Source organism: Diorhabda sublineata, chromosome 1 (genome assembly GCF_026230105.1).
Source record: "Diorhabda sublineata isolate icDioSubl1.1 chromosome 1, icDioSubl1.1, whole genome shotgun sequence".
In the NCBI taxonomy this organism is placed as follows: domain Eukaryota; kingdom Metazoa; phylum Arthropoda; class Insecta; order Coleoptera; family Chrysomelidae; genus Diorhabda; species Diorhabda sublineata.
Genome location: NC_079474.1, coordinates 36,342,187 through 36,352,125, shown reverse-complemented (window position 1 = coordinate 36,352,125; position 9,939 = coordinate 36,342,187). Strand labels below are relative to the sequence as shown.

At 31.0% G+C, this 9,939-nt stretch overlaps 1 protein-coding gene across 2 annotated transcripts in view; it reads left to right on the top strand.

Moving 5' to 3' along the window:
• Positions 1 to 1,813: 1,813 nt before the first annotated feature.
• Positions 1,814 to 9,939, top strand: part of LOC130452364 (tripartite motif-containing protein 2-like) — a 53,450-nt gene continuing 45,324 nt past the window's right edge. The window contains exon 1 of one of the 2 annotated variants that reach the window (XM_056791576.1): positions 1,814 to 1,854. The gene's annotated coding sequence lies outside the window, so the exon portion shown is untranslated. Of the gene's footprint in view, positions 1,855 to 7,288; positions 7,422 to 9,939 lie in introns of those variants that run through there. The other variant, XM_056791575.1, reaches the window with a different exon arrangement.

Here is a 9,939-nt window from a genome sequence, read left to right as displayed (position 1 = left end):
TTCGATCTTGTTCGTTTTTTTGAGCGGCATTGCTTTTGTGGTGCGCTAATGTTTATATTTTTATTCAGTATGGAGTCGAAGTGCGACCAATCTATACGTTCTACTTTTAATAAAATGACGTCGCAAAATGAGATTATGGATCTTGAGTTATTAATATCGGAAATTCAAACCAAGCCAGCTGTTTGGGATGTCTGTTTCTATTAAGTTCATGAACGTCTTGTATTTTTTTGCTTTCCTTTAAAATTAGCCTTTGCAGTCGTGTACTTTCTATAACCGTTTAGATACCAAATTCATTACGTCCTTTTGGTTTGAAAGCTAGAAAATAACTAAAACGACGCTTAATTTGAACAGAACAACGCGCGTGACGGCATCGCTCACCGCTTGAGCGTCGCCAATGTGAACGCAGACTTAAAACCGTTAGTTTGGCACCATTTAATCAAATCAGTTATTGAACTCCGATCGTATATTCCGGGCTTGGACAATTATAGCTTAGATAGTACCATTCTAAATTTTGTCAATAGTCAACCAAGTTGGAGGAGATGAAGATCGAGTGACATTATGTCAATGCCTTGGAATAATTAGTATAAACTCAGGTAACACTCAACCAAATCGGAGGTAAGCTTTGACTGAATATGTGTGGACAATGGGTATAGGTACCATTAACCTACCAATATAACTGTACTCTTAGAACCAACACTTTAAACTCTGGTACTATGCAACCACATTCGAGTAGCTGAACATGACATAAGTACTGTTGCTTTAACAAGATAAAACTGATAAAGATAAAACTAAAACTTCCCGGTCCATAGTCTACCAAAAAATTGGTAGTCTCCATTCTTCTCTGATTTTAGCATCTCAAAGTCTTAGCTTTACTGAGAGTGGTCTATATTGTTATCAAGTTATTTTTTCGGTAAAGAAAACATTTCGAATAAAACGGAATCTTAAACAATGAAAAAAGTGACAGAAAAAAATACAAGCTTAAATTCGTTTCCTCCCCTGGCCCCAATATAGCTTCCAATCGCTTTTTCGTGGATTGTATAATAACATCTAATAATACTGCAGTATGTGGACAGGTAATATCCTGCATTAGGATGAAACTGGTGTGAGGAATGACATAAATCGCTAAAATTTCTTCTATGTATCGGTTCGCCGTTAATCCCCTTGCTCCACCAACAGTTTCAATAAAAAAACTCAGGTTTTGCTTCCATTAAAATGCCCGCCACAAACCATTTAGGAACCTCCTCCAAAAGCCACGTTTTTTATGCAACACTACGCGAATCTTTCTCCAGATCTTCCGTAGACTCCTTATTTTAAACCGCTACCATGCAGGCTTGTCAGTCCAATTAACATTTTTTCTGCCGTAGACTAGCTGCTCGATGGGCTGAGGTTAATTTGAGGCCAATAGCTGATCTTTTTGGCTCAGGTTCGCTGCCTTAAATCTTCTTCTAACTATCTCCTTCTCAGCGATGTATTAACAATGAATTGGTCGTTTTTCTTGGATGTGGACGTTTTTCTTCGATGAAAGTTACCAGCAGACTGATTCATGTTCAGAGCAACCAAGACTGCATGCTCTTACATTACTGTCTATTGACGCTCAAATAGTTCATGAAGTTAATTATGACGATATTATAAGAAATATTTATTATATTCTTAATGGTTGTAACTTACTTATCTTTTATATTTATCACTTATAATTAAAAATATATATTTACAAACGAGTTGCGCTATTAAATAACCGTTATTCGTACTAGGAGACAGAACCAGGAAAACCAGTTATTTCTAGACACGTGGGTGATTGTTTAAGGTTAGTTTTGTTTACAAAAATATAAATAAATAGTGTTAGTTTATTTGCCGGTAGGTTATTACACAAGTTTATTTATTTACCCAATGAATTGATTAGAATATTGATATAGTATAATACCCGAAAAAATAAATATAAATACCTTTTCACTTTTAAAAATTGTTCACAATAAAAAAAGAATTTTTGATTGAAATACTATAGTTGAATACAAATCCAGTTTGTTTATTAACAACTGAAAATAATATTCCGAACGTCATTAAAGCCATATCTGTATGCATTGGAAATTTAGAGCTATTCGCCTATTAGTATTTATGAGGATATTAATAATAAATTTAGGTTAACTAATGTATTTGTTTAAACTATGTAATTTCACAAGTATAAAATAGTAGTATGGATTCAATTAATTTATAATTTTTTGCAACTGATATAATTTATATCCATGAATTATAACTCATTAAACTGAATATGTAGGGATTAATGGAAAATGTGTTGCATAAAGTCAATGCTTTTCATGAGACCATTTTTTTTACTAATGTAATGATGAGTATCTATGCCATTATCCATTAATTCAAGTTACTCTCAATTTCATAACATCTATGAACATTACACGTATGTATTTAGAAGAACAGTCATAAAAATTCATCTTGATGACTTTCTTCAGTATAATTTCAAATTAGGCAGTACAGTAAGTACTTGTTATAAAAACAGTTCGTAATTTTATACTTTCGCGGTGTCCTCGTTATTTGGCTATAGAAAATCGAAAAATCATCCAAATTTTGATGAATTTTTTTAAATCTTCGTTTCTACGGCGGATTTGCGAAAAAAAATATGGGAATAAAAAAATGAAATGAAATGAAATCTATTGGTTTCACGGCTTTAATTGTTCATGAAAATGCACTCATTCACGTATGATTGTTGATAACTTTTTTCCAAATAATCAAATGAAGTTGTTACATTTTTTTTCATAATCTACACAACAAAACGAACTAATTAAAAGAAATATACAAAAATGTTGATTTATCATGTTTTTACAATGAAAAATAATAATATTTTCTCTTAAAATTGACCTTTTCTCACATATAAGCGTTTGTACCTTTTTTATTGAGAAATAATAAAGTTATATGAACAAAAACATTCTTAAAATCACTTATTATAATCAAGTGTACAATATTAAAAGTTAACTTTGAAAATGTGAAAATTTTCAACATTAAAAAAATGGTATCTTACTAAGGTTGACTGTTAAAGAGAATTGGGCGGAGTGGGGGGTTTGTTTGAAAAGCAGACCATATGTGAACATTTGTTCTGAATTTTTAGCAATTCCCCCCTAACGTAACCTAACCAAGTTTCCATTTTTTATACCCGTATTTTTTTATAAATCCGCCGTAAAAACGATTTAAGAAAATCATCGAAATCGGATGATTTTTATATTTTCTAGAGCCAAAAAATGAGGGGACTGCGAAAGTATAAAATTACCAAACAGTTTTTTGATAATTGTTAATGAAATTGTTTTGAGTACAATAGATGTGTTCATTCAAATGTGGAATTTTTACCATGTTTCAATTATTAAGTGTTTTCAAATTTATACCATCCTTATAATGATAAATTCACAATTTGTAATTTCCCTATTATTAGGTACTACTCAGTTTACGCAAAGTTAATCAAGATTACATGAAATTAAAGTGCGTAAGTTATGGTTTCCACACCCTCTGTATGACACACCTTTTTTTCTATAAAAGGATACACATGTAGTGTATTGTAACAAAGACGCAAACGAAAGTTTCAATGTTTAGAATCGGTCGCTAGATGTTCTAATAATATTTCATATCATGACACAAATTCCAGGGAGTCGATAGCTAAAATAGGAGCATTTCATAGTTCTTTTAATAGTAGCTTAATACAAACTGGAAAATGCGATTATTTCTTTTTTTTTATCATTCGGTTTTATATTACAAATTGCATCATTTATTTTTTAACGATTATGAAAAATTATTAATAATTTCATATTAATGGTAGTGCTGTATACATTAATAATCTGATACTGTTTGTTTACTACTAGTTAACGCAAACCATAAAAGATAAACTACCGCATTGTTGCCACATTGTTTCTGTTTTTTTTTCTTATCTCCATTACAACCTGAATCTTTTAATCTTAACAGCGGGAATTCAGTCGTCACATTGGAATATTCGACATTAATAATTATTGTAACTTATCTTGCATGTCTTTTAGTTTTTCTCCACTTTGATTTCTTTTTAAATGTATATCTATATATTTCTACAGCAATTTTTTTATAGTCTAACTTCCTTCAAATTTTTTTGTTATATACAGAGCTCGGCATAAGCCGGGGAACAAATTTACATTGAGAGAAAAAAATGCAGCGTCAGAATGAATTTATTAAAAAAAATTACAAAATGGATTCGACTAAGGATGCGAATGTATGAGGTTATAAGGAATAATATCGTAGAACTTGGTGGTATTGAATTCTTACAATATCCAGTGTTTAGCCGGACTTTTAATCGTCATATTACTATTTATTCATATCCATGGCGAAAGTCTTGGCGTGGGAAAATTTTGAATCCAAAGGAGATGTTGAAAATGCATTGCTACAATTTTTTGCATCCAAGCCCAAAGACTGATTTTACCAAGGTATCGAAGAACTTGCTGAACGCTGAATTGAAACCATAGGATACTATATTTAGAATATTAAGGCTTTCTATTCGTATAATTATTTAATATATGTACAAAGTGAAGCTTGAAAACCCAACATTATCTATGAAACATCCCCTATATTATTATCGATAGTTCCATCTCTTATTTTGATTAAATTGTACATACTAGATTCGGAAACTTTTTCCAGAATACATTTTTGATGACAGTGTTAAATTGTGACGTTTATTTTTGATATCCGTTTCGCTATTAGATAGATTCTCACTCATATTTATTGTTTGTTACCAAATTACTACAATTTATGTCCCTAATTATATCGAAGATCCACGAATAGAAACAATTTTATGCTTCAAAACTCTCAAGACTATAAGGACTGTATAAAATATACAATCAAAACTAAGGACGTGACGAAAAAGAGTTTGTTCGTTTCATTTTTCAATATTTTCTGTGTGTACCTCATTTTTGTAATATGAAAGAGTTTCTCATCGACCAGTTCTTTACAATATGAAGGACCCCAATTTGTCACGTTGCCGTTCATGTTTGAACACGCACCGTATTCCCCTTTTAGTTTACTAAGAAGACGTGACGTCACGGCACGGATAAGTGTGGATAGACCTTAAATGTAAAAACGACTTTAAAAAACCCAAATATATTTGGTTTTCAATTCCTGTGACTTATTTTATATTTTTATTGTGTTCTTTCTTGGGTTTAAGTCAATAGAAATAATGTTGAAATGATTATTTAGACATTTTAATGACGCTTCGGTCTTTTCTTTAGACCTTTATCAAAACCAAAGTGTAATTCGTCATTGAATATTGCATTGTTAAATTTAAAAACATTTTTTTCCCAATTAAAAACTATAATGTTGATATTTTTTACTTTAATCATCACAATAAAGACAGCACAATTAAAATACGGTGACCATTTATATCGATGGAATGACATTGTTTTTAAATTTAAAAGTGCAATATACAATGACGATTACACTTTGATGTTGCAAAACGAAAAGAGCGAAACTTTATAATTGAATTCAAGTTTTTTTTGATATTTTCGAGTTCGTTAAGACAGTTTTATTTTTTTATCATATTAATGACCTTTTAGTCTATTTTCTAAATATTGAGATGTCTGCCCTATGTATAGAGCGTAACAATCAGTATAAGGCACTTGAAATATTTGGATAATGTATTATGTCCTTATGCCTTATAATATCATATTTATTGAAATAATTCGATAATTGTTGGAAAGTCCTTGTACATATGGCAAGGAAAAATGTTTTATGTTTTGATGTTTCATTTCTGTTTTATTTCTTAATTGATTATTGTATCTATTTATCCTATTCTTGAATATGTTTTTTTATTATTTTTCCGGATAACTATCTTCTTTCGATGCAGTTTTTACTTTTTGAATAGCTAAGCATCGTTCTGTTCTTGTGTTATTGTTAATTTTTATAATGTGACATCAAGAAAATCGTTTCAAAACATTCCACTTTCGTACCATAGATGATTGAATTGAATTGAATTTTTTATAAACCTTTGTCATTTTTATAGATAAGTCGAAAAACCAAAGACATGTTTTCAACAATATGATTTAAAGTTTCTCCAAAATACTCTTCGAGATTTATAATATATTTATGATATATCCATGATGGAACACCATCTCATTTTGGTGTCAGTGAATAAGATGTTATCGATTAACACTATGAAACTTTCGCGTCTTTGAACATTAGAAAATGTTTCTCTGGGAGGAACCACGCGATTTTTAAACACCCCTCCGATATTCTTCCAAGATTCTTCTACACTTTCCCTCATAAAAACCAAACACCGATAACATATCCAATTGATTGAATTATTCAAAGTGAGAAAATAAAATTTTTAAAATCAAATGACAGATGAATTTTTAAGATTAGGCCGCCCCTAATTAACCCCCTAAAACGATTTGATCGCTTTCTACTTACCATCACTTAATGTCCTTAAAAGTCTCAAACGGTGTGCTAAAGGTATTTTAAAGTTAGAGGGTTACAAAGAAATTAATTTTTTTCGAAATTTTGAGCCCCACAATTAAGTGAGGCTCAATAACTCCCCAGGAATGGACTGGAAATGAATTGCCCCCAATCTTCATATTTTGGGCTCCTCCATGCGCTTCTGCTATGTGTCGGTTCTTATGTGATTTTCTAGATTTTCTCAATTTTGATGAAACTACCTGAATGTATACTCTCTGGAGTGTGAGTAAAAGAAAAAGTTTTTTTTAAATTTGTAATAGATATTTTGTTAGAACTCACTTACTTTTTTATTAACTAATACTGAATCTTTCTTTTTTTGTTGGTATTCAAAAATTCAACAACATTAAAAAACTTTTTACTATATATAGGGTAAACGTATAATTTGATTGACCTACAAAATCTCTCTACAATTGTGACTTCAATCTCATCTATTAGTGGCTTTTTATTCTTTTTACCGGATTCTTAGCGCACTGATTATTTCAATAGTATAGCTTAACGATTCCTATTCTTTCTATTTTCTATTACCATTTTCGTGAACATTTACAATAATTTCTCGTTGACAATTGTCTAAAATAACTTGATGTAGGTACTTAATAAACTAATTAGGATTCATTATCTATTTGTATATCGTATGTATTATATCACCGATTTAAATAATTTGGTCCCTCAACCGATCAGGTGTAAATTATATGCTCATGCGTATACACCATATTATTTTTCATGAAAGGAATAATTGTTTGAGGGGGAGTAAGGATGAATGGGAAAGACAAGCAAGTCTTTTTTGATATCGATTTTCATTTTACTCCTTCCCTACTACATCTATCCCGTTACCCCTCAACTTTCCCCCATGTTCAGTTGATTTCCCAAACAAAAACACTGAACAGCTGAATATTTATTTGTGCATTTCTATTCCTGAATATTTTTCGATATTATAAATTGTTTGTTACATATTTTTGGTGAGTGGCAATTGATTTTTTATTGTAGTAAATATATATTCTGGTCGGAAAAGTAGGTTATGAATGTTTCCTTTGCTTTGTTATATCGTATTAGCTGCAAATAGTTTATACAATTGATATTTTTCCATTATGAAGATGAGGAAGGTATCTGTTGATAATGAACATTCAAGTCGATTTAAATTTTAATTATATCGATAATGAATCATACATGTAAAGTGTGAATATATTCGAAGAAAGTCTATTATACGACAGGTTAAAATCAGCTGATTTACTTATCGTTTTAGCCATTTGAATTATCCATGTTTTTCAAATCAAAATTTTCAACATATCGTTACATAATTACAGACTTAGGGCTACTAAACGATATCTTCATTTTTTTTATATAATAAATAAGAAAATAATAATATTCATTTGAAAGTTTTTAAGGCAAAAGTACTATATACAGGATTGTGAAACATACTGAAACAAAATCAGAAGATACTAAATTAAAATTATTAAAAAATGTTGTAATATGTGAAAAAATAGATTAAATGAACATAGTTGTACCAAAAAGTGTGTATTTGATGCATACAGTGGGGAGAAGTGGGATGAAATATAAAACTCCTACACTATGGTTTTATTATATGAATTTTCTCTTTAATGCTTTTTTCTTACATTACAACCATTTATAATAATTTTTACTTTATCACATTGTATGTTAATATCTATATCACAATGAATTATAATGGTACTAAATCGTTCCACGGCCTAGGCCGCGAAGCCGGTCCATTTCGGTTGGAATGTAATTCTAAAATTTGGCAAAATCGCGACGCGTTTGATATTTTATAAACAACGGCGAGTTATATTAATATATTGTTTTATATAGATTTTATATATATAAATAAGGAAAACATTAAATTGGTGTGAGGTGTGGGGTATTTTAAATACATAGTGTCATAAACATGGTTAAGAGACTTGGTGACCTGAAAGTGACGAAACTGGAAACCGAACTGGAAAATCGCGAGCTAGAAACGTCCGGCAAGAAGAGCGAATTAGTAGATAGACTCAAAGTGACACTGATAAGTGACGGATTTAATCAAGAAACTTATATTAAGGAAGGTGGGTCGACTTTGAAAAACGATATTTCTACTAAAATGGATGTGAAGATTTCAATATTGAAAAACGATATTTCCGTCAATATGGATGACAAGATTTTGTCAGCATTACATAGTATTGAGAAAAATACTGTTACAAACAAGTCCACGACATAGGCCGGATTAATGGAATTCTAAAATATGGTGAATTCGCAGCGCCTTTGATATTTTTTTAAATCACAGCGGCGATTTGTTTACATTGATTTCTTTAGAACTAATTTCTAGGGAGGTTTTTTATTTATTTGGTTGTCTGTTTATTTACTAGAATTTTTAAGAAATTCATTTTATGTATATAAAGGAGTTTGTTTAGCGGAGAAATAAATAGAAATAGATTGTCACTTGAACATGGTTTAGAGACTTGGAGAGATGAGAGTGACGGAACTGAATGCTGGACTGGAGAATCGCGAGTTAAAAACGTCCGGTAAGAAGAGTGAATTAGTACAAAGACTCAAAGGGGCACTGGTAAGTGACGGATTTGATCCAAAAACTTATCTATTCAAAGACGAGTCTTACACCTTGATCTCGTCACTCTCTACTAAGATAGACGAGAAGATTTCGATATTGAAAAACGATATTTCTGTCAATATGGATGACAAGATTTAGACCATGAAGGATATTTCAACTTTGAAGAACGATATATTGACTAATATTGACGAGGAGATTTCTACTTTGATGACAACTATGAAAAATTAAATGGACGAAAAAATCAAGTAATCAGAAAGTAGAAGAAAAGAAGATTGAACAAATGAAATCCTGCAATCCACAAGCACTACTTGAGATCGAAGACATTGGCAGTTTTCGAGTATCTGGTTCGCTCAAATTGTTGCCAGCAACAGAATGAAAAAACGATTCAGTACGGAAGCCACAGACGGCAGTCTTAAAGAGGGAAAAAACTATGGCTGCACAACTCGATGAAAAGAAAGGGATTTTCTCCAAAATTACATATCACATAAGTAAGGTCTCCAATGGAAAACCGAGAGTAGTCCACCAAAATCGACTAGCGCCATTCGAAGGAAACTATAACCTACAAGAATTAGTGAACAATTTGCAAGAAGAGCCTGATCCTGCCTTCGATGAATTTATTGGTGCCAACAAAAGAATCGACAAAGAAATTGCCGATTTAAACATCTAGTTCCGACTCTTCATGACTTACAGAAGGAACTTTTATCTAAGGAGGGGGGTAATGTTACGAATTCGTCCATGACATTGACCGTGAAACCGGTCTTTTGCGTTTGATATGCTTTTCATTAACAGCGGCGAGTTGTTTATATTGTTTTCCTAGAACTAATTTCTAGGAAGGTCATTTTATTAATTTTTTTGTCTATATATTTTCCAGAATTTTTTTAGGAAATTCGTAATATAAACAAGTTTGTTTAGTTTATAAT